This window comes from Passer montanus, unplaced genomic scaffold (assembly GCF_014805655.1).
Source record: "Passer montanus isolate IOZ18808 unplaced genomic scaffold, ASM1480565v1 scaffold79, whole genome shotgun sequence".
NCBI lineage: Eukaryota > Metazoa > Chordata > Aves > Passeriformes > Passeridae > Passer > Passer montanus.
Genome location: NW_024373145.1, coordinates 3140889 through 3162783, shown reverse-complemented (window position 1 = coordinate 3162783; position 21895 = coordinate 3140889). Strand labels below are relative to the sequence as shown.

Below are 21895 nucleotides of genomic sequence, written 5' to 3'. Positions count from 1 at the left end.
GTAAAAATGCCCACATTTTCTTAAATAAAATATTTTTAAAATCTTACATGAATTAAATTATTGAGAGAGGGAAAGCCATAAATCCTTTGCTACCTCTTGTAAAAACTGTTTGATATTCACATTTATAATAGAAGAGACAAAGTTGCTAGAATTTATGGGTTTATGCTTTAATTATTTAATTATTATATTGTTAATGCTTATCATCATATTTCTCTCATCAGTTTTTTTACTGAAAAAAACCATGTTTACAAGTTTTTTAATTTTTATGGGAGGAAATTGTATGACAGATATCAGAATCAGCTAATGGATATGAAGTCTACCATGCTGCTTTCATTTGTATTGAAAGTTTCCAGAAAAGACAACACAAAAGAAAACAAAAGACCATGACTTTACAGGAAGACACAAGGGATAAACTTCTGCCACAAGAGTAGCATAGTAAACATAACTTAATTCATGTGAGTTCTTTATCTCATTAAAGCCAGAAATGACATGAAAGGAAAAAAATAAGAAAAAAGAAAAAGGCTCTGAGGATAAGGATTAGAGGTTACTGTAGTTGTTTGAGCAATCGTTTTCTACTATGTGAAAGCAATACATACTGCAAATACTTTTCATTACATCCCATCTAAGAGTTAAAAATGGAAGAGGAGGTGTCTCGGCTTATCGTCCTCAAATTCTCTGCCCTTTAAATGGTGATCAGTGAAAACATTTACAATAAAAGCTGTCTGTGCTCCCACTGGAGTCAGTGGGGGCCTGGGCTTTGCAACACTTGGCAGTGTGTGTTTGTAAGTTGAACAAACCAGGACTGATTCTCTTGCCCAGAGTGTGGGTGACTTTGTCTCTCTATCCCAAAAAAAGGTGTCTGTATTCTTAGCAGCTTCTTGGAAACTTTCTCTTCCCTACCTGCTCCCTGAAATCTACTGTGCATTGAATGGGACTGTGGGGCAAAACCAAGGAAATAAGTGAATAGATTGGATGGATGAGCAGGAGCTAGGGATCAAACTCATGCCTTGTTTTGCTGTTACATTGTTTGTATGTAACTTTATGCTTTCTGATAAGAAGTAGTGGCTGAGAGGAAGATGAGGTCAGTCTCGAGTGAAAGGTGGTTCTCAGGGAGACCAACGAGACAGGCAAAGGTGGTGACAAGGGTACAAACATATCTTAAACAAAACCTGTGTTTCTGGATCTGAAGGGACCTTACGCTGGGTTTCGGTCCTGTTGCTTTAGATTAGGATTCACAGCTCTGACCTACTTCTGAAATGGTGGATAGATCACTTCTGGGGTTTTTTGTCACAAAATATATTTGACAGAAGACATTTTTGTTTCCACACATTAATTCAACCTCTTAGGACATGGAAGAGCAGAATTCAGTCTTTCCTGTGTCAGGGGACTCTCCTCCCAACCTCTGGGAGGAAGCTGTAGCCTCCAGGATATAGTCTGTATGCTGTAGGCTTAGCACAAATTCTCCAGGATCAGTTTTAAATCTCAGGTTATGCCAAATGTTCCCAGTTCACAAGTATCTTTCCCCTCCCCTCCCCCCCACCCCCCACCATTAAATGCACAATGTAGGTACTCAATTCAGCATAACTATAATTTATTCTCTTACATCAGGGTAATTTCTACCTTTTGCTACCTAAGCTTTTGTGTATAGCTTTTGTGTATTTTGCATATTTTGTGCAGGCCTTGTGTATAAATCTAGTTGCACATCTTTGATAAAATTCAACCAGTAACAAAAATTAACCATGGAAAATTTGGACAGGTAGAACTCCACTGGCTTTACAGCCAGTCAGATAATTTAGCTTATGCATTTTTATTTGCACTGTTTAAATGAACATGTCTACTACCTGTCAAAGACAGTTTGTTCTCCAATCTCAAATAGTGTTTGCAACATTTTTTGTAGTATTAACTATGAAATCCACAAAAAGAAAAATAAAGGAAATGTTTTTACACCATTTTATATCCAAATTTATATATTGGTATTAATGAATGTTTGCTTTAGTAACAATACTGTAAGCAAAGTGAAAGATATGGAGGATACTTAACCTCACGAAGTACAACAAGTCCAAGTGCAAGTTGCACCTAAGTTGCGGCAATTCTGGATACAAGTACTGGGAGACAAACTCTTTGAGAGCAGCTCTGTGGACAAGGATTTGGGGGTTCTCATGGAGGAAAAACTGGACATGATCCAACAGAGTGCTCTCACTGCCCAGAATGCCAAACAAATCCAGTGACTGTTTCAAAAGAGAAAGGTCAGCAGCAGGTCGAGGGAGGTGGTTCTTCTCATCAGCTCTGCCCTCATGAGGCCCCACCTGAGTGCTGCATCCAAGTCTAGAGTCCTCATCACAAGAGAGATATGGACCTGTTGGAGTAGGTTCAGAGGAGAGCCACAAAGGTGATTACAGGGATGGAGCACTTCCCCCATGAACAGAGACTAAGACAGCTTAGTGTTGTTCAGCCTGGAGAAAAGAAGGCTTCTGGGAGACCTTATAGCAGCTTTCCAGTACCTTAAGAGGGTTTATAAAAAGGAGGATGAGGGACTTTTTATATTGGCAGATAGTGACAGGAAAGGGGCAATGGCTTTAGCCTGAATACGGGTAGGTTTAGGTGAGATGTTGGGAAGAAATTAGTTATTCAGAGTGGCGAAGTAGTGGCAGAGGTTGCCCAGAGAAGTTGTGGATACTCTGGCTATATTCAAGGCCAGGCTGGATGAGACTTTGGCAACCTGGTCTAGTGGAAGGTGTCCCTACCCATGGCACGGGGGCTGTAACTGATGATCTATGAGATCCCTTCATCCTAAACCATTCTACAATCCTATCTTCCAGCATTATCTGTCCTGAAACAGCAAGGCTCTATCAACAGCTATGCTGAGCTAGCCAAACCCATAATCCTATCCCTTATGTTTCTTTATCAGTCACACACAGACATATTACACAAACCTCCCAAGCACGAACATACAGTGCAGGAAGATGGAGTTTACAACATATTTGGCATTCTAACTCTGCAACTGAGGTATTCATTCACCTCAAAGTATACACATACACACACAGGTATAAAAGATGTAATATTATTTAAAAAGTCCACATTTTAAAGCTACAATATATGCTCTTATATCAATTTTACTTTTTTGGAAAATATTTAGATATCACATTGAGGGCGCCTAAAAGAACTATCACAGCTCTCCTCTACACAGCAAACTTTGTATATTCTTGCAACTCCTCTAACCTTCTGCTTTTAAATGGAGTCTGTATTGTTATATTCATGTTCTTGTTCCTACTGAAGTCTGTTACAAAGATTCTCCGTAACTTCAATAGAACTTAGATAAAACTATATTTGGTTTTCTGGTGTTTTTTTTTTTCTCCTCCTATCTGGAGTAGATATTTGATGCCAGTAGGCAAACTTCTTTTTTATGAGGGATGATATTTTTATCTTTTGTTTTTTTTATACAGAGAGTTAGTGTTTAGAATACAAATTCAAATGCTAGATAGGGTAGCAGACAGAGGAAGATTAATTAGAAAACTATTATTCAGATGATAGCACTGGAATCCTTCCACAAAACCAGAAAAAGCAGAACTCAATTCATATAGTTTAATTACATCAAGTTTGAGCTCTGTGTGCTTTAGCCAATAGGTTTCCTGAAATTATTTTAATAGATTTGAATAGATTTAATAGGAGATGCTTAATAAGAAAAAGTAGTATCTGTAAAACTAGGGGTTTTTGCATTGTCCATATGAAATAAGATGAAGTTGACAGAATGAAACTGAGAGGAACTTTTCACCCTCTTCCCCAAACACAGATAGAGCATTAATCCTAAAGAATATTCTGAAAAAAAAAAAAAAGAAAAACAGATGGCAATCATAGAATAAAAATCAAGGTTATGATTGTTCACTTTTCTTCCCTACTGCTCATAGCATGATCCACATCATTATAAACATAGTGGTTTTTTATAATGTTATGATTCCTGCTGAAAATCCTGATGCATCTTTATGATCTTGCTACTTTCCTTGTCAGTTATGTGTCTGAGACATGACTTGATGAGCACATATGCCCACACACATTCTACCACCTTTCTGAGCATGTATCTGCTTGCAAAATTATTTATTCTATGTTTTCAATCATTCCATAGAAAAATTGTGTCAGTGAATTGCTCTGGTCAAGGCTGATTTCTTGAGGTGGCAAAGTAGTGTCAGAATAATATCAGCAGATTATATAATGTTTGAAGAGAAACCAAAGGGTAAACAAAGCATTTTATCAAAATCTCACAGTTTCTGGAATATGAATAGCTGCCATTAAGAAGAAATCAATTTTTTCCAACATGCTATGAATGTCTTTGGCATTCTCCTGAAGCCTCCATGCCATCTAGAACAATCAAGCACACAGTTGAACAAACACTCTGATCCCCACCAACTGTAAAGAAGAACTATCTCATGAACAAAATAGAATATTGTCCCCTTTTTACAGGCTGTAAATCAAGTGAGAGTGGTTGAAATGCACTAAACACAAGTCTAGAAGAAATGCCACAAAAATTGTTAATGGCAATCAAGCTCAGAGCATGGGCACAGCTTTGTCTTGGTGGCCATCTAGTCATTTAGAAGCCTTTAGGTTGCCTGAGCTCACTAAGCACATTTATTACAAGGCAGTTAAAAGCATAACCTCAGCTATATATATATATGTTGTATTAATCACCATTTTACTCATCTGTGTCCCTGTTCAAGCAACAAATTGAAACATAGTCCCTGGTGCTAAAGACGAAATAAAACAGTCCTGAAACCTGAGGTTTATAAGGAAGACACTAACCTTTGTGTCCTTAGGCACATCCAGGAAGTCCAGTACGTCTACGTCTGATGAAGAACATTCCAGAAGGATTTAACTCATCTGTTCCAGTGTTCAGTCCCACAAAGTCTTCAGTGATTACTGAAAAGACCATTCAGGGAATAAAGCACCTCCAGGTATGCAGATGGAAAGATCAGACATCTCTGCCGAAATGGTGTACAACTCGCTGAGCCTGTACAAAAAGAGAAGACACTGCATATTTGAAAATAAAAAAAAAACAACCCAACAAGCCAAACCAAAGAATTGAAAAAACCAAAAACCTCAGTTTCCCTGTTTAAGAATGCAAAGAAATTTTTTGCAGTAGGGCCCCAGAGGTAGTGCATGTCAGGTCATGTTTCTGGAAGTACTGTGTCAGTACCTTGTAAACATTGGCAGCCTGGAATCTGGAGCACAGGTTAGAAAGGAAGGGGAAAGGGGAAGGAAAATTACAACAAATGCATTTCACAATACCAAATCCCAAACAAAAGTCTTACCCAATGACAGAAAATGGCTAATTACACCTAGTTTAAGTGAGTTACAAGAAAAGGAATGTTAGATATTTACTGGTAAGAGGTAATATATTACTTGTGCTGCTGCTGCTCTGCTACATTTCGGCTTTGACATTGACCAGAAATGTATTTTGTAGCCATTTTGTAAATCACTGGAAAAACTACTTTTATACTTAGAATAATGCCAAAGACATCTGGAGAAAATGATAACCACATTTAGTGAGAGTAATTTAAATGATCTTGTCTTTTTTATATTCTCTGTGGTTTTTAGGGTTTTTTTTTTAATAATCTAACTATGCCTCCATATTGAAGACAAGGGTCACAGAGACAAACATGAATACGGTATTTAATTGCAAATCTCATACAACAATTTCTAGCTTGGGGCATGAACATATCTACTTTCATTCAAAGTAAATCAAGTCCCAAGGAATTTAGAATACAGTTAAGCTCTCAAAATTATCAATGTCAAATGTGACCTGCCAAAAGACATTAACTCTGCAATTATTCTGTTAGCTGGGAAAAAATACTTGAGAGTAGAGGATCAACACTAAATCAAAAGGTTTCTACAAAAATATTCAAAGAACGATCAGTCTGAGCACCTTTGCAGTATGGTTGGAGTCTAAAAAGTGCAGATGTTTTTGCACACTTGAAACTAAATTTTGTACCTATGAAAGAATGTATAAATGTACAATAATTTTATAAAAGTCTAGGAGAATAGCAGCCATCCTTTCTTTGCAATGAAGTGTTGATTTCAACATATAATTTCCATCTACATTACATAAACCACTTACTTGGCTCAAGAGCAGTTTACTTCTGACTGCTGTTGCCTGTAGGATACATGATTTGCAATGCTGAGTATTTTGTTTTTCCATCACAAACATTTATTCATTAATAATTTATCAGATAAATGGCTTCTGATTGAGCAATTTAAAAACGTAGGCAAATCAATGGCAAAAGACACCAAGCAGCATATTATAATGATACAATAATTCGAGCTCATACATTAGACCGAATTGATAGTGTCCCAAAAGCCCTCTTTGGATAGCTCAGTTTCAGAGAGTAAATGTTCAGCTGAAATACCTAATAAAACATCTCAACTACTGCTCTGAGAAATCATGCCAGTATCATGTACAGTATCTTTGAGAGCTAATAAGTTGGCTCTGGAAAGCAAATAAACAAACAAACCCTAGAAAATGCTTCTGTGATCCTATAAACTCTCCCTGGGGGGATATTAATAGTCACACGAAGAAGACAATGAACTTGTCTCTCAGTTGTGTGAATGAGACTTTGAAAATCATAATAGTCTGATTCTGTGATGTCAGTGATATTTAGAGATATAGATTGTAGCATTAGATCCAAACAATGTTTGTTATCATTTCTATGTGCAACAGAGACAGTGAGGGAAACAAATGTGATAAATCCCTTAAGAGGGAGCTCTCAAGGGTTCCTAATATATCATAAATAAGACCTGCTCTGTTACAGGATTTTCAGCTGAGTTGTTCACAAGGAAAATAAAATGCATTCTAAGGGCTGTGCCATGGCAATCATCACCACCTTTGAGGTTTCAGAGAAAAGAAGGGAGATTTGAAAACACTTTTGGAGAAAAGCTGCATATAAATATTTTCCTTCTTTCTAAGGTGTATTGCATGAAGTAAATGACTTAAATTTTTCCAGGACAGTAATCAAGCTCCCTGAGAATAATGTTGTTAAAAGTTCTATCATTTTACAGGCGTTCTGCATCTGCAGAAACGACTGGTTTCCCATCAGGCTTGAGGAGACTGGTCAATAATGTGTTGACACTATGTAGATTTATTTATAAAATGGATACTGTTTATATTCTACAAGGAATAGATTGTTTTTAAACTTAGATGGAATTTATCTTCCATTATTTGAGGAAGACTCATTAATTATACACAATAAATTTCAGGAATGACAGATCTACCAATTAAAGCCACAATTCAATGTGGAATATTTGTGAATATCCATACATGTAATTTTATATAAATGATCACAAATATAATCAGTTTATTTATTGTAAACAGTTTAAATGAATACATATGAAGTGAAAAATCAAATTAAATGTGATCATAATTATTTTTTTCTGATTTGATTTCTAATTTAACTGTTTCTGTTTGTGCTAATGTGAACACTAGAGCATCATGTTTAGTGTCTGTCTATTTTCAATATGTTTATCCACTCTACTTAAGACTACAGTCTTTTTCCATGCCAAAATAAGGCTTACTGAAGATTATATTTGTTTATTTTAGTTAATGGACTTGAGTTGGTTTACAGGTTTCCTTTCCTGAATCTGTTAGCTGCAGGGGACTTTTGAAAAACGAAGCACCTTGCAAGAAATATCATAAAACCAGATGACAAGACAAGAGTCTCCTGATCCTGTAAAGGAAGAATTAAAAAGAAATTTTCAATTATTTTATTTTGTTTTGATTTTATTTTTTTTTAAGATTAGAAAATAGCAAACAGCTAAACACATGGACATTTTAAGTGACCTCTTTATACACATGAAAGTCTCTCTTCCTCAAATCATGGGACAAATCCGGTCACCTGCCCATACCATGTCCATTTCAATGAAAAATGAAATGAGTCAGATTAAACCATGAGATCTGAATCACACTTAACACTTCTACAGAGTTAGACAGAAGGCATTAGCTCTCAAAGTGTCAAGGCTACTCTGGAAGGTTCAAATCACTGTCAGAGTTAGTCCCTACAAAAATAATGAATTTACCATAATGTCATGAAAATAGATACAGGGCACCATAATTGAGTGACTGGGGACAAAGAAAAAGAAAATAAAATCAATGATTAGTCACTTACACATATTTTCATTTTCAGGCTTCCCCTGATTTCCCTCTGCTCCATGAAAATAATTTTTAGAAAACCTCCAAATTTCTGAGCCTATGACATCTGTTCAGCCCTGATAATCAGCCTGCCCCAACTTCTAAGACTCCAGAGCTAGTGTTTGTGTCTCTGGGATAAATCTTTCTGACAGACAGCCTTGGGGCAGTAGTGTTGGGAAGCCCTCCAGCACAGTCCTTCAGAGATGACCGCACATAGTCCAGGAGCCCTTGATGGAATCTGGGAGGAATTTCTACAGATTGCTTTCGGTAGGGTTGGGAAGCCCTCCAGCACAGTCCTTCAGAGATGACCGCACATACAGATTGCTTTTTCTACCTGCTGCATAAATATGAAGCATACTTACCCTCAGGGAAACAACCCTCCATTCTTGCAAATTTTGACATGCCACCAACCCATATTACCTTTTCAGCTGTTATTCAAAATGTTTTAAAGGTGTGTGAAGCCATGGCAAGTCACAATGGCCACCACACCACTGCGCTCACCATCAGCTTTTCAGTTCCAAACTAGTTCCAGTTTTGGTTGCATGATAGAATGAATTTTAAGCAGCTCAATGATTTGCCACCAAAAAGGTGAATACTAACAACCTGCATTTTAAAAAAAATGTGTTTTTCCTTTTGGACTCAAATTTCAGTATGATAGAACATGGCTGAGAAAATTTGCATCAAAGTAATAAAAGTTGGTAAACACTGTGCTAGTGCATCCACATTTCAAAATATGCACAAATCTCCTCTTTTCCCTCTATTTAACTGTCAAGCAAAAGGTGAGATCAGCATTCCGCACTGAGTAATGTGTTACTATGGTGTAAACCTAGTGCAGTGAGTCTACAATTTATAACAAGTCAAAAAATTATCAGACTAAAATTGCATTAAAAAAAGGTGTGAAATGTGCAGTAAATCTCTTGAGGTAGTAGTCTTAAATATCAAGGCTGTGTTGCAATAAATACTTAATAAGAAAAGCAAGAATAAAATAATCATGAACAAATATTCTCAAAGTAACCTAGAACAGGGGTATGTACATCACACAAAATCTCATTTATACCTGAGTACTGTTCAAAGTACCACAAAAGTGAATGCATTTTCCTATAACCCATTATATTTCATATGTACAATAAATATGCACAACATACACTATATGTGGGTTCTTGTGCATGAGCTCTACAACAATTACTCAGTACAAATTGCTACCTGTGACAAGAGTAGTTGCTTTACTGATGCAAATCCAGCACATTAGCACAACTGTACAGACAGCTACAGCAGCGGAAACTGTCGCATGATCTACAGAAATAGGTCAGCTTTATGAGGAAATCACTTGTTCTTGGAGGAAATAAATAATGAATTTCCACTTGGGGAGAGACCCCCTTGCAGAGGCGAGGCCAATGTGAATTTTCTTGGCAGGAAACCTGCTTTATCTGAGAGTCAGAGAAAGGAACAGCCAGTGGCCCAGCATCCCTGCCTGGGCGCAGAGAGATGCCTTTCATCACACTTACAGGAGGCACAGTGCAAAAGGGTACAGGGAGAGGGTGGGGCTATGACAGCACTCATATCACAGCCCTGACAGCAGGGATATTCTGTGCTCACTGGTAAAGGAAGGCTACAATACATAGTGACCCTCAACAGCTTTGTGTGACAGTGAGAAAATGACAAGGGCCAGTGGGACTCACACATGCTCATCAGCACATTACAAACTGACAACCCTGTCCAAAGATTTCATTAATTCAGTTAAGGCACCCATATCTAAAAAAGAAGACATTTGTTATGAATTTATTTCTCATAATATATGTATTTTATGTTAAAATATATTTAAATACATGTATTCATAACACAAATTATTTTTGGGCAAAAGGCAGTGGGTAAAATCAGAATATATTATTATAACTGCTACGGATTTTTTTACCTTCCACATCTATGTATGTATTAATATCAGCTGCTTCATCTCTGCACAGCTGCTTACTACATTTTACCATGCAGTGCCTGATACAATCTGTAAATGAAAAAGCTGAAAAATAATAATAAGGGATTCTTCTCTCCTATGTCATGGGTTCTGTCTTTCCTATTCCATGAGTTCAAAGGCAAGCTTTATTTTAGTGTTAGGCAGTGGGAGGGTTAGCTATATAGTTGGTCTTGTTTCCTGCCCTCTCAACTGCAGCTTCCAAATATTCCAGTTATCCATATTTGTAAACAGAGGCAAGAAAAGCCACAGGAATATCCATTACTGCAGCCTATGAGATACAAGGGAGGGAGATGAGGGAACTGGGTTTGTTCAGCTTAAGAAAGGAAGGGACCTGGTCTGCAGCCACCTGAGAGGAGTGTGTGGAATAGATGGAAACACTTCTATAAAGACTCTCCTCAAGGGTCCACAGTGGGAGGATGAGAAGCACTGGGATAACATTGAGGTACTTGCTGTGTGACTGGCCTGCTTGCAGTGGGAGGTTGGACTTGAGGCACCCTGAGGCTTTTTGCCCCCAGGTGACTCTGCTGAGCAGAAGTCCTGGCTCCCCTGGCAGATCAAATGCCACTTCCCACAAAAATGCTAGGCATTGCTCAGAAAAGAGCTTATCTTTCTGAGTGAAATCTACAGAGCAGTATTCTGAATCCCAAATCAGATTTTATGCACAAGACCCAAAGAGTCTTAGCTTCATCAGCTTTTTAGAGGAACTACAGTCCCACGCAAATGTAACTTCACAAACCTGAGCTGACTTACAAAGATGCACAGATTGTGGAAAGCAGTAAATATAATCTGAATGCAAATATCACTATGACTTATCTTTTCAGTACATTTTCCCAGTAAAGCAAGTTCTTTTTGGGAATGAAGTACAGGCCAATTGTAAAATCAGTTAAATGTCTCCCCTTGATCACTTTCATTCCCAAAACTGATAAGCGTATAAATTAGATTAATTAATACTTTTCAGTTCTAATTTCTCTTACTGGACAGCTTATTTATTTAATCTGTGTTTATAGGAGCTTCACGTCTTCTCAATGTGAAGGGTTTTAGTATGTTTCCAGGCTGGCAAGGTATCAATGTAATGCTGCACTGAACCTCCTGGTATCTGATTCGACTCCTTTGATCTCAATACCTTGTTTCTGGACCCCTTCTCTCTCCTGGCTGCAGCAGCAGCAGCCTCATGTGACACCTGCAGCTGGTGGGGAAACGGGAGTTTTCCACAGGCACGCAGAGGGACAGCTGCCAGGTGCACGAGGCAGCACTCTGGGTTTGGATTGATTGTGTACCAGTCTGTACAGACTAAAAAAAACAGCCTATCGCTACCTAGTCAGTTGTTTAAGTTGTAAATGGGCACTTTTTCAGAAATTGGTTCTGTACTTTGAGTGAAGACACTGTCAGCCACGAAGAATCCAAAAACTTGCCTGTGCTAACAAAATTATCTTGCTGTTTCCTGGTTTCCATCAAAAACACACACAGAAAGAGTTGCTCTGCACCATGTAACAGCCACATTTGAGATAGAGCAGCAGTCTTTATTTCCAGTTTGCTTTTATGTCAGTCCCCATCCTGCCCAAATCCTGTCAACAATTATCATACTAACAGCAGATTTGAAATATGTTTTTCCTTTACAGAGCAGAGATATTTAGTCCAGTCTCAGATGACATGGTTAAAGTTTCACAGTGTTCTCCTGTCACATGTCAGATTAATTAACTCAGCCCTGATTAATTTAAACTCAAAGTTTCTTTTATTCCACCTTATAAAATACCAAATTCCACAGACTTCCTGCAGATATACACAGGCACAACAATTCCCATTGCAATCTTTCATTATTCTTTACAGAGATACTGTGCCATATTTCATATTCCCACTAGAATTGCATTGATGTGGCTGTACTGACATTGGTAAAATTATTCTTGATTTACTTTGGCACAAAAGAGATCAGCATCATGTCTACTGGGATAAGATAGTTCCTCCCCATGGTCATATTTACTTTACTTAAGACTACCAAAAAAAGTATTGCTCAGACAGTTTCAATATACCATCTTTTCTCATAGGAAAAAAAAAAGCAAAAATATAATTACAAGCTGCTCTAAGGTGAACTGCTGCTTTTTGTGGTTTCTGGAAGAATGAGAACAGTATCAATGCAGAAAAATATTTCTGATGTTCAGTTTTACATGTACTCACAACATTCTTTATCCAATACTGCTTAAGAAAGTAATGCCTGAAAAAAATCTTTCATCGTAAAAAGAGAGGCAACTTTTATTAAAAATTGAGAAAGCAACTGAAATGAAAATAGTGTAAGCTCATATTATTTATTACTACACCCAAGTGTTTTCCAGCTTTAGCAAAACACCAGCAGATGCTCTAGAACAGACCACCAAGAATTGCTGTCTTTGGCTGGTGGAGTTTCATCAGCTAAGCAAATAGGATGGCTGGGGAAAACAACTACAAAAGAGGCATTTGATAAATGACGATTGTCAAGGATAGGCAAGCAAGTGACAGAAGCTGCTTCATTGAGAAAGGAAGATGAATGCTTCAAAAACTTTCTTTTCACACTGGTGAATATCTTTCACTATTTCTATTTAACATATCAAGATTAGTGCTATCTGAAAAATGAATTGGCTTTTTAGAAGCCAATTAGCATTAGTGAATAACCACTTTACTTCTCATGCATATCAGTTTTGGAAATTAAGTGTACATCCTTAGGGTGCTCAGACACCAGAGTAAGAGTAACAAAAGACCTTTAAATCAGTAGAAACTGCTCAATATCTAGACATATTGAAATAATGCTACTTGTGATAATGTTTCAATAGGCTGTGGAGAAGAGTGACAGAGCTTCTGAGGATGCACAGAAAGTTTGTTTAGTCGCAAATCTTGGCCAATACATCTTCTCTTTCAGCACTGGTTTGTAGCCCTAGCATCTCCTAATTAATCTATGAATGTATGAGTTAAATGATGCAGCCAAGAAGACTTAAAGGCAACCTCCTAGGCTTTTCTCAGCTGGGACTTCCACTAACATTATTATGAATAATTTGCATAGAGAGCTTGCAAATGAGGTTCAAAAAGTTAAGCAGTGGCTCCATTAACTCTTCATCCTGACATAACAAGCTGGACACGAAGAGTATTGATTTAGCTTCACGTGTGTACTATTCAATCCATGAGCTTTAAAGACATGCAGATTAAAAATTTTCTTAGGAGCTCCAGCAGTGCTGTTGCACAAAAATCTTTTGGAGCTGAAAAACTTCTTTTGAATTGAAATATAAATAGAGGATTTCCTCCCTCCTCTGATAACAGAGCCATTGTTTTCTATTCTTTTATGGTGCTCTTCCCTGTGCAATTAGGGCATGCATTCTAGGTTTTACTTTTCCTATAACTTGAGGCTTATTTTAATTCATTCCTCAATGAAAACTGAGGTTCCTATACTCTCCCTTGCCTCTGGACTTTACAAAACTGCAACAAAATATCATTGTGCTTAAAGAACTCTAGCAATACTGAAAAAAACCCACACAACAAAATACTCATCAGCAAAACACCAGCTTTTCAAAGCAGGTGTTTATGGAGAAGGAGCTCTCTTGCTCTCTTACAATCCTCCCTTAATTTTGCATAGCAGCTATGGTTAAGTGTCAGATTGGGTGGATCTGGCACAACATGTGACCCAAAAAGATCATCAATGGCCATTCTCTGACACCTAAGGTGCTCTCTCCATGCAGCAGCAGAGACTGAAATGGGTGTCAGATGCAGCTGGATGCCAGAAAATGGAAATAGTTGTGTGGGTCTACCAAAATGCTGATGTCGGCTCAGCACCTTACACCTCCTTGTGCTCAGGCTGAAGTGACTTCTCATGTTCATAAATCCTCCAATTCTATCTCTGGTTTTCTTAAGGGATCAACAGCAACGCAATGAAAAAAGCACCAGGCAGAGCTGAATTAAACACACAGACATATTTTCAGTCATGGTCTATACCTCCTGCCCTAAAAGGTGGAATTTCAGTACAGGTAGAGACTGATGCATGTCTGAGGAAGGGGTTTAATCAGTAGATTATTCCATTTAATTTATTTGTTAAGTTTATTCCATTTAGGACTACTTTCAGGACTACGAAGAAAGAATCATTCTTAAATCAATATCTGAGAAGATCTATGTCCAGTAAGTGCTTACTCCTTTCTTCATAATCTTCTCTGGAGACCTGTGAGACAGATGGTTCAAAGGACCTAACCCTCATTTCTCCAGAACAGAAGGCTTTGCCCTTGGGCTTATTGCTGTCACAGCAGGCATATAACCTCCACTTCTCTTTTTCTCAAGCTGAGCTTGCCCACCAGTTGTAGATCCTGTGGTGTCTCAGATGGACAAGGATTATTTGTCATCAAATAAGCTTAAAATTATACAGAGCCAGAAAAAAAATAAAAGAAATAAAGAAAATAGAAGAAATTCTGCAAAATTGCATCATTATTTGGGGGGAAAGAATTTAAACGTTTCAAACTAGTTTTTCTGAAATTCAAAAGAGTAATCCTGTTTGCAAATGTGTATATGCAAACAAACTGTATCTCTCAAATGAGAACTTGCATAGACAAACTTTCAGGTTCAAGAACCCAGGTGCAGCAGCTGTGGTCATTTAATTTCTACAGACACATTTCTGATGAAACAGATTAATTTTAAAATGTGCAATATGGACAGAGATGCAGCAATTTACACTGCATTTCAAACAATTCCTGTTCAGCATTGCTAATTAGGAAATCCCAGCAAAACAAGAAATATGATACCTCATAGCACTGTCAAAAGACTGAAAACCAGCAAATTCCGAACACTCCAAAGAGAAAGTCTTAAGAACTCCCAGTGCAACAAATCTGTTCCATATGAAATCTTTATAGATCTTGTTCAAAGCTTCAACAAATGCAAATATCATCACTGCATACAGGCTCTGAGCTGATGTTATTTGCCATACTTCCATGGAAGTCAATGATGATACATTGATTTCTACTAATGAGGGTCTGACCAAAAAAAAATGCTGCATTCATTCACCTAAGAAATGCCTTTCCCCGCCCCCCCCCTCCACATTCAAACTTTATTTAACTTTTCTCCAGGGGAGCAGAAGTGCTGAATTAGCATTAAATACATTCAGCATCCTCAACCAGAGCCAACCACAATGTAAGTGCAAGGAGGGCATCAGAAATTCACCTCTGTGTCTCAGTCTTAGTATAGATTGAGATAATCACTCTCATAGTGATGAAGAAAGGGCAACACAGAAGGTGTTCTGGAAAAGTTTTCAGTTGTCTAGGAAACCCATGACAGTGACTGGGAAACAAGTTAAGTAGTTTTAGGACTCCAGATATAAGTACAGTTATGGCATTTAGGAAGAAAGAATAGTAGAAAAGAGTTTAGTTGTGTAATCCCTCAAAAAAATTTAAAGAAGAAAACTTCTGTGAAACAAGATAGACTGGAATAATAAAAATAATTTAAAATATATCCTGCTGCTTTAGCAGTATTTTTTGGTCCTATCAGAGTACTATGTTTTTTTTCTGATAAAGTGAAGAACGGAAGTATAACTTTTCTTAAGAAGAGTGATGAGTGACCCAGTTTTAGAGGTAGCATTCATACTGTTATCCTCTGGGTTTTATGTTTAAAAGATTATCTTGACATTAGTAAAGAAGCTTTACTGTAGTATTCCCAGTTAAGTTTTAGACTCTACATTTACAGGGAAAGCTAAGCTGATAAGAGAGAAGAAAAAAGGTTTCAAACAAGAGTTCCATTAAAAAAAACCCCAACTCTTTTAAAGATACACATTTCTGCAATTTCCTTTTGCATTCCATTTCCTACCTCCTTCTCCCTCCAAAAGGACTTGGATGACTTGTTTGATACTATCCCCCACCTAGAACTCAAAAGTTATACACAGTGAGGCTCCTTAGGTTGCAGCAATTTTAAGTAGGACACTTATTCTCCCCAAAGAAGAGAGCAAAGCCCCAGGCACCCAGTGTACTTTCCTGCCACTTGTCAGAAGAACTCGCTTTGTTTGGTTTAGAAGCTGGGAATATACCAAAGATGAGAGTCAGGGCTATGACTATTTAAAGAAACCATTTTATTCTTGCACCTTGATAGAAGTGGAACCCACATCATGGTCAGGTCACCGAGTTCTTTCATTAAAAATATTCTTTTACCAGTGTCACAGATACAAAACTCTCATTATCCAAGAAAGTAATGTATAAAAGTAATTTATGTAAATAAAAATAATTCAGATATCCATGCAACAGTTAAAAACATACCCATTTTGCTCACATGCTTTTCTTTCTTGATCAATATTACAAAGAGGGTCCTTGTTTGAATTTTTCAGTAATCAAACTCTAGCTGGGAACAAGACGTGAATGAGATATTGGTTGCCAGGCCAGATAAACAGATTCAACGTCATTTCAGTGTTTCAAAGATTGTTTGCAAATGGAATACCTTTTGTTCAGGGATGACATGTTCTGGAGGGCTTACTGCAGTGGTTACAACCTGCATATGTTGACCTGAAATATACCACAAACAGCTTGATTTAAGACCAGAAGGAAACTTGTACCCTTTACTTTCCTAAAAGAGCAACTTAGAGATGTAATGTTATTATAATATCTTTGTAGTTTTGAAATGTAAAAAACCAACCATATAATCATCACGTTCTATTCTACATAATTACAGTAATTTTGTAACATATCCAGAATGTAAACACAAAGGAAATGTAATTGCAGTTTTCCCCAACAGCTGGTAAAATCACTGTTTTAAACTTAAACCTACAAAACCACTGTCATTCCTTAGGCTACTGATGTCTGGAACAGCAGAAAACAATCTTTAAACTTTCTTGGTTTATGAAATATATTGATTAAACTGTTGACTCAAGTCAGAAATTTCAAATACTGGAACATCCCAAGTGATATAAGTAGAGTTTTGCATATTGTCAGTGGAACAAAAGAGCAGAGAGCAATTGCACAAAGTGGTTTTGATATCAATAGGCTGAATTGTCACAGCTATGAATCATCATAAAAAACTGCTGTAACAAGTAATACAAGACTTTGTAAGACATTTAGTGAATCATAGATTTAAAAATCCCAAAACTAAACCCCAAACCATTTAACTTCTTTTATCATTCCCCCGTCCCTCCATCAGAATAATATTACACAACACAGAAAACTAATTTTCACATTCTAGTGCCCTATTGTACATGCCCTCAAAAGAAATATAATTGTTCTCTTTTTCTTTAAGGTAGCTATGAATATTTGAGAAAATATCAAGACTGAAAACATCCCAGCATTTTGATTGATTGAAAGGTTAGTATCTAGCGAATATTCTTTAAGGTAGCTATGAATATTTGAGAAAATATCAAGACTGAAAACACCCCAGCATTTTGATTGATTGAAAGGTTAATATCTAGCGAATAGGTGGTGGGGGTTTTTTTGTTTTTTATTTTTTTTTTGGTTTTGTTTTGTTTTTTGGTTGGTTTTGGTTTTTTTGGTTTTTTTTTTTTTTGGTGGTGGTGGTGGTTTCATAGTATCACTTGCATTTTATCTACCTTTTTGTTATTTTCTCAGAACATGCTTTCATATCTCCATGAGGGGGATAAATAGTAGGAAAACGGTATTCTACTTATTTCAGCTTTTGCCATCAGGAAGAAGACAGACACTTCTGTGGGATGGGTAGGCTGCATGGATACAACACAAGGAGCTTCCCATGGTGAAGGGAAATGCGACTGGTGTTGATAAATCAGACAAATGGTATGCTCTGTACCCATCCATAATCTTCTGCTTTGTCCAGCACTCAGGCTGCACCTCACACAAAACTGATTTATACATATTTTAAAACAGAGGTGAGGTTCCAATGAGGCTGGGTGACACTGAACAGAGCTGTGTGGTGGCACACACATGCAATTGTTGCAGCAGGGGAGCACAGCTGATTTAGCAGGTGCATTTATCGCTGTATGCAAGACACCAAGGATTTCTTCCCCACTGTCCCAAGGGAAACCTCAGTTCCAATACCAGCTGCTAGAAACATTCAGCTTTGCAAGTTTGGTTTTTCTAATATGACAATCACATTTGGGACAGAACTGAATGGTGAAACTAAGCAATGAAATTTTTTCCATTATTGAATTTTTCTTCTTTGAATAAACTGGATCTATTGTATCATAAAAAGTGTAAAAGCTTTGCAGCAGTAAATACCATATGAGACAAAATTATTTCTTATTCATGTATCTGCTGGCAGTTTTTACACGATCTTGGTTAGCTCTACAAAAAACCATTTAAACAGCCAATACAAATTTCATGAGATTAGTTGACAAATAACCACTTATTTTCCTTCTTCTGGACCACTTTATCAAAAATTCATAGAAAGGAATCCATAACCCAATGTCTTTTAAAGACAGAAGGCAACATTATAGGCTTTCAATGCAATCTGAAAACATATTAAGATTAATTCTTCAAATAATTTCTATGGAGCTTGGAATATGATAAGTGTAAAACCTCAAAATCTATGATGACAATTAATCATCTAACAGAAGGGAGTCCATTTCCTAAAAAGGACACCTCCTTGAACTGAGCTGCCTTACCAAGCTTTAAGCTTAGAGCTTAAAGATTAATTTAAAAAATACCTTAGTGAAAGATGCTTTTGACACATCTTTAGCATCCCTCATGTCTTCTTATGCAATACTTGGCAAGTGTTATTGCATATTTAGAAAACAATAAATACAGTATAGAAAGCCAGCTCTGAAGGGATACAAGGATATTTTTGGCTGTTTTATATCTCTGACTTATTATTGAAAAAAATACCACTTACTAAAAATTTATACTGTTTCTGTAAATGAGTTTATTGTAAATTAGTTTCAGTACAAAAAAACCTCTTTAACTGTTGACTAGTAGCCGTGAGCTCTCCCAATGATATTGAAACCTGTGACATCCATTTTAAGAATATGTGAAATAATTCTTATACAAAGCTCCAAGTATTAAACAGGGAAAAATATACTTTAGATCTTTACAACTCCCCAGTGAAGAAGAGCTGTTTAGCGCCAAAGATTTAATTGTGTGAATACCATCTTTGGCCAACAACCATATTAAGAAGTTCCTGCATTGGGCACAGATGTATGCAAAGATCAGTCATATGAAAAATAAATTGTAATGAACCCACAAGGAAGTGAGCACTGAAGAAGAAGTGAAAAAACGCTCAACAAGATGTGATCAAACAAAAAAGAGTCTAGGAAAATACACTGAGATCAGAAAATGAAACTGATATCTGCATAGGCTGGGGAATTAAAATTGATTTTACAACAATTTCTGACACAAATTTTATGTCACTATAGTATAATTTTGAACTCAAATTAACTCTCTATTGTATCAGCTCTTACAAGCAGTTTTCTTGGTTCTTCTACCTAAATGATGAGTCTCTCCCATATCTGTGAGATGCATTTTCCCGCCATGTTCAGCTAGAGCCTTCTGATTTCTGTGACTGTTCTGCTTGATGAGGGAAGGCTGAACCTCAACAGAGGTTTCACATCACATTCAGGAAATGCATACAGAAATGAATGCTGATGGTGAACATGTGCTCTGGGAGGTGGGTGAGGGCCATTCTGTGAAATCTGACAGATTTTATTGCCTTGCAGAACAGTTGGGTCAGCAGAAAGCACTGTCAACTCTCCTGGCTTACACAGGCTGTTCTGATAATGGTTGGACTTTATTAGTCTTTCATCATCATTCTGTGACATTCTAAGGATTTTTAACTGATTCTCTTGTCATATCTCTTCAAGAGCAACTAGCAAGACCCTGATGGACTTCCAGGAAACAAAACCTGCAGGAAGTCTGCAAAAAGGGACTAGCCTAAGCAGATGGTACAGACAGAAATCTTCTTGCTTTATTTTCTGGCTGAAGAGGATTTGGACCTGCGTGTGTTGGGCAGCACAATGTAGAAACATTTGAGCTGAAGGAGCAGCATAACTCTGGCCATGTTCTCAGTAACATAGCACTTCTCTTAAATTGGCATGTAATAGCTTCTGTTTGAGAAGGAGTTTTATTAATGATTTCTTCTGGCTCTGGAAAAAAAACAACAAACCACCCTATGAGCCCTAAAAGACAAGGACTATTTCCTTTGGGCTTTGATACAGTGTGAAGTCTTGCAGGAAATCTTTTAAAAACAGCATTAGAACAGGTCAAGAAACAACAGAGAGGTTATTTTTTCACCAGTGGTGATGTTTTTGACTCCTGTAAACTCCTACTGGTAGCTCTCTAGGACATCTCAACCTGTGATTTTCGCTCCTTCTGCCTGCAGCTGGGGGGCGGGGGGGGAAGGGAGGAGCAAGCAGAAGTGTGGTTTTAGCAGAAGCACTAAATTGGAGAATATTATTCCTAAACCATGACAGCTATCAGTTTCACTCTTTTCTACTACATGTATTTGTTCAGCAACAATCATTGTTAAAAAAATCATAGAGATGTTTAGGTTGGGAGTGACATAAAAAAAATATCTAGTTCCAAGCCTTCTGCCATTGGCAGGGACACATCCTACTTGACCAGGTTGCTAAATGCCCCATCCAACCTGGCCTTGAACATTGCTGGGGATGGGGCATCTACAACTTCTCTGGACAGCCTATTCCAGTGCCTCACCAACCTCACAATTCTGCATACCTACCTAAATTTTCCCTCTTTCAGTATGAATTCTTTATTCCTTGTCCTATTGTTATGGTTTCTGATCAAGAGTTAAAAAAATTAATGAATCTTACTCAGCAAGTCCTGTGCTCTTATGCAGTAGGGAACTCGACATTTTCCTGTATCTATCACTCAAGGTATAAAACTCACCAGGAAAGTGGAACTGCTCTTAGACACTGCAACATATATTGCCCTCTAAAGCCTTGAGAAAGAAAATTATCCCAGGTAAGGGAGAACATTATTGTGGCTGTTCTGCTGACTGCTGTCTTTTCAGCTGACATACAGGAAAACAGACCAAATGCAGAAAAAATGGTACACTGAGGTACCAGCCCCACATTTCATGTTTCCCCAGCACAATTTGCTGACACCGATGTCAACACCTTAAACTGGTGCTACACACAACACTACTTTCTCTGTGGACCACTGGCTGGTACCTATACACATGGACAAGACAGATGCATTTTTCCTAATACTGCAAAACTCTCTGTGTGGCTTTATTAGGGATATGCTGACTCAGCAGTTCCATTTGTGGATGTGCTCAGTATGTCAGACCTCTGATGAGGGATATGTACATTTCAAATGCTCTAACTCACAGTAAAATATCTTTCTTCATAAATAACACTGATTTCTACTCTGCACTTTTCCCCGCTGCTGCTCCCATAGACAGTGCAGGACAAGCTCTGTGACAGTGATTGTAAACCCTGACATAAACACCAGGATTGTTATCTGTCCTTCATCAGATAGGAGCACTGCCAGCAGGAGCCTATTTAAGCTTATTAAACAGGCAAGGTCATTTCACTCCTGTCAAAGTTTTGTTTTCAAATGTCTCTGTGGAAAGAAGTTTTTCTTCATTTCTATTATCATTCTCCTGATGCTTTCATTCACTGACAAAACTTCTGCAAAGAAAGGACGAAACATGGCAATTTTCATTTTAGTCCCTTAGCTACATATATTACTTCTACCTTATCAACAAATATGTATTACTTTGCACAGTCATGTGTTAATCTCTATAGCAGCCAACACAGGAGGTTGTGTAGTCATCTTTAGCACTCTGCAGATATGTGTTTTCTATTATACTGTACTCAGAAAGCTTTTTTCCCTGGGGGGGCTTCTAATGTGATATTT

The 21895-nt window shown here is 37.4% G+C and overlaps 1 protein-coding gene across 3 annotated transcripts in view; it reads right to left on the bottom strand.

Moving 5' to 3' along the window:
* Positions 1-21895, bottom strand: part of HS3ST5 (heparan sulfate-glucosamine 3-sulfotransferase 5) — a 191773-nt gene that overhangs the window by 86881 nt on the left and 82997 nt on the right. For 2 of the 3 annotated variants that reach the window (XM_039731605.1, XM_039731603.1), the window contains exon 2: positions 4792-4999. The gene's annotated coding sequence lies outside the window, so the exon portion shown is untranslated. Of the gene's footprint in view, positions 1-4791; positions 5000-16381; positions 16401-21895 lie in introns of those variants that run through there. The other variant, XM_039731604.1, reaches the window with a different exon arrangement.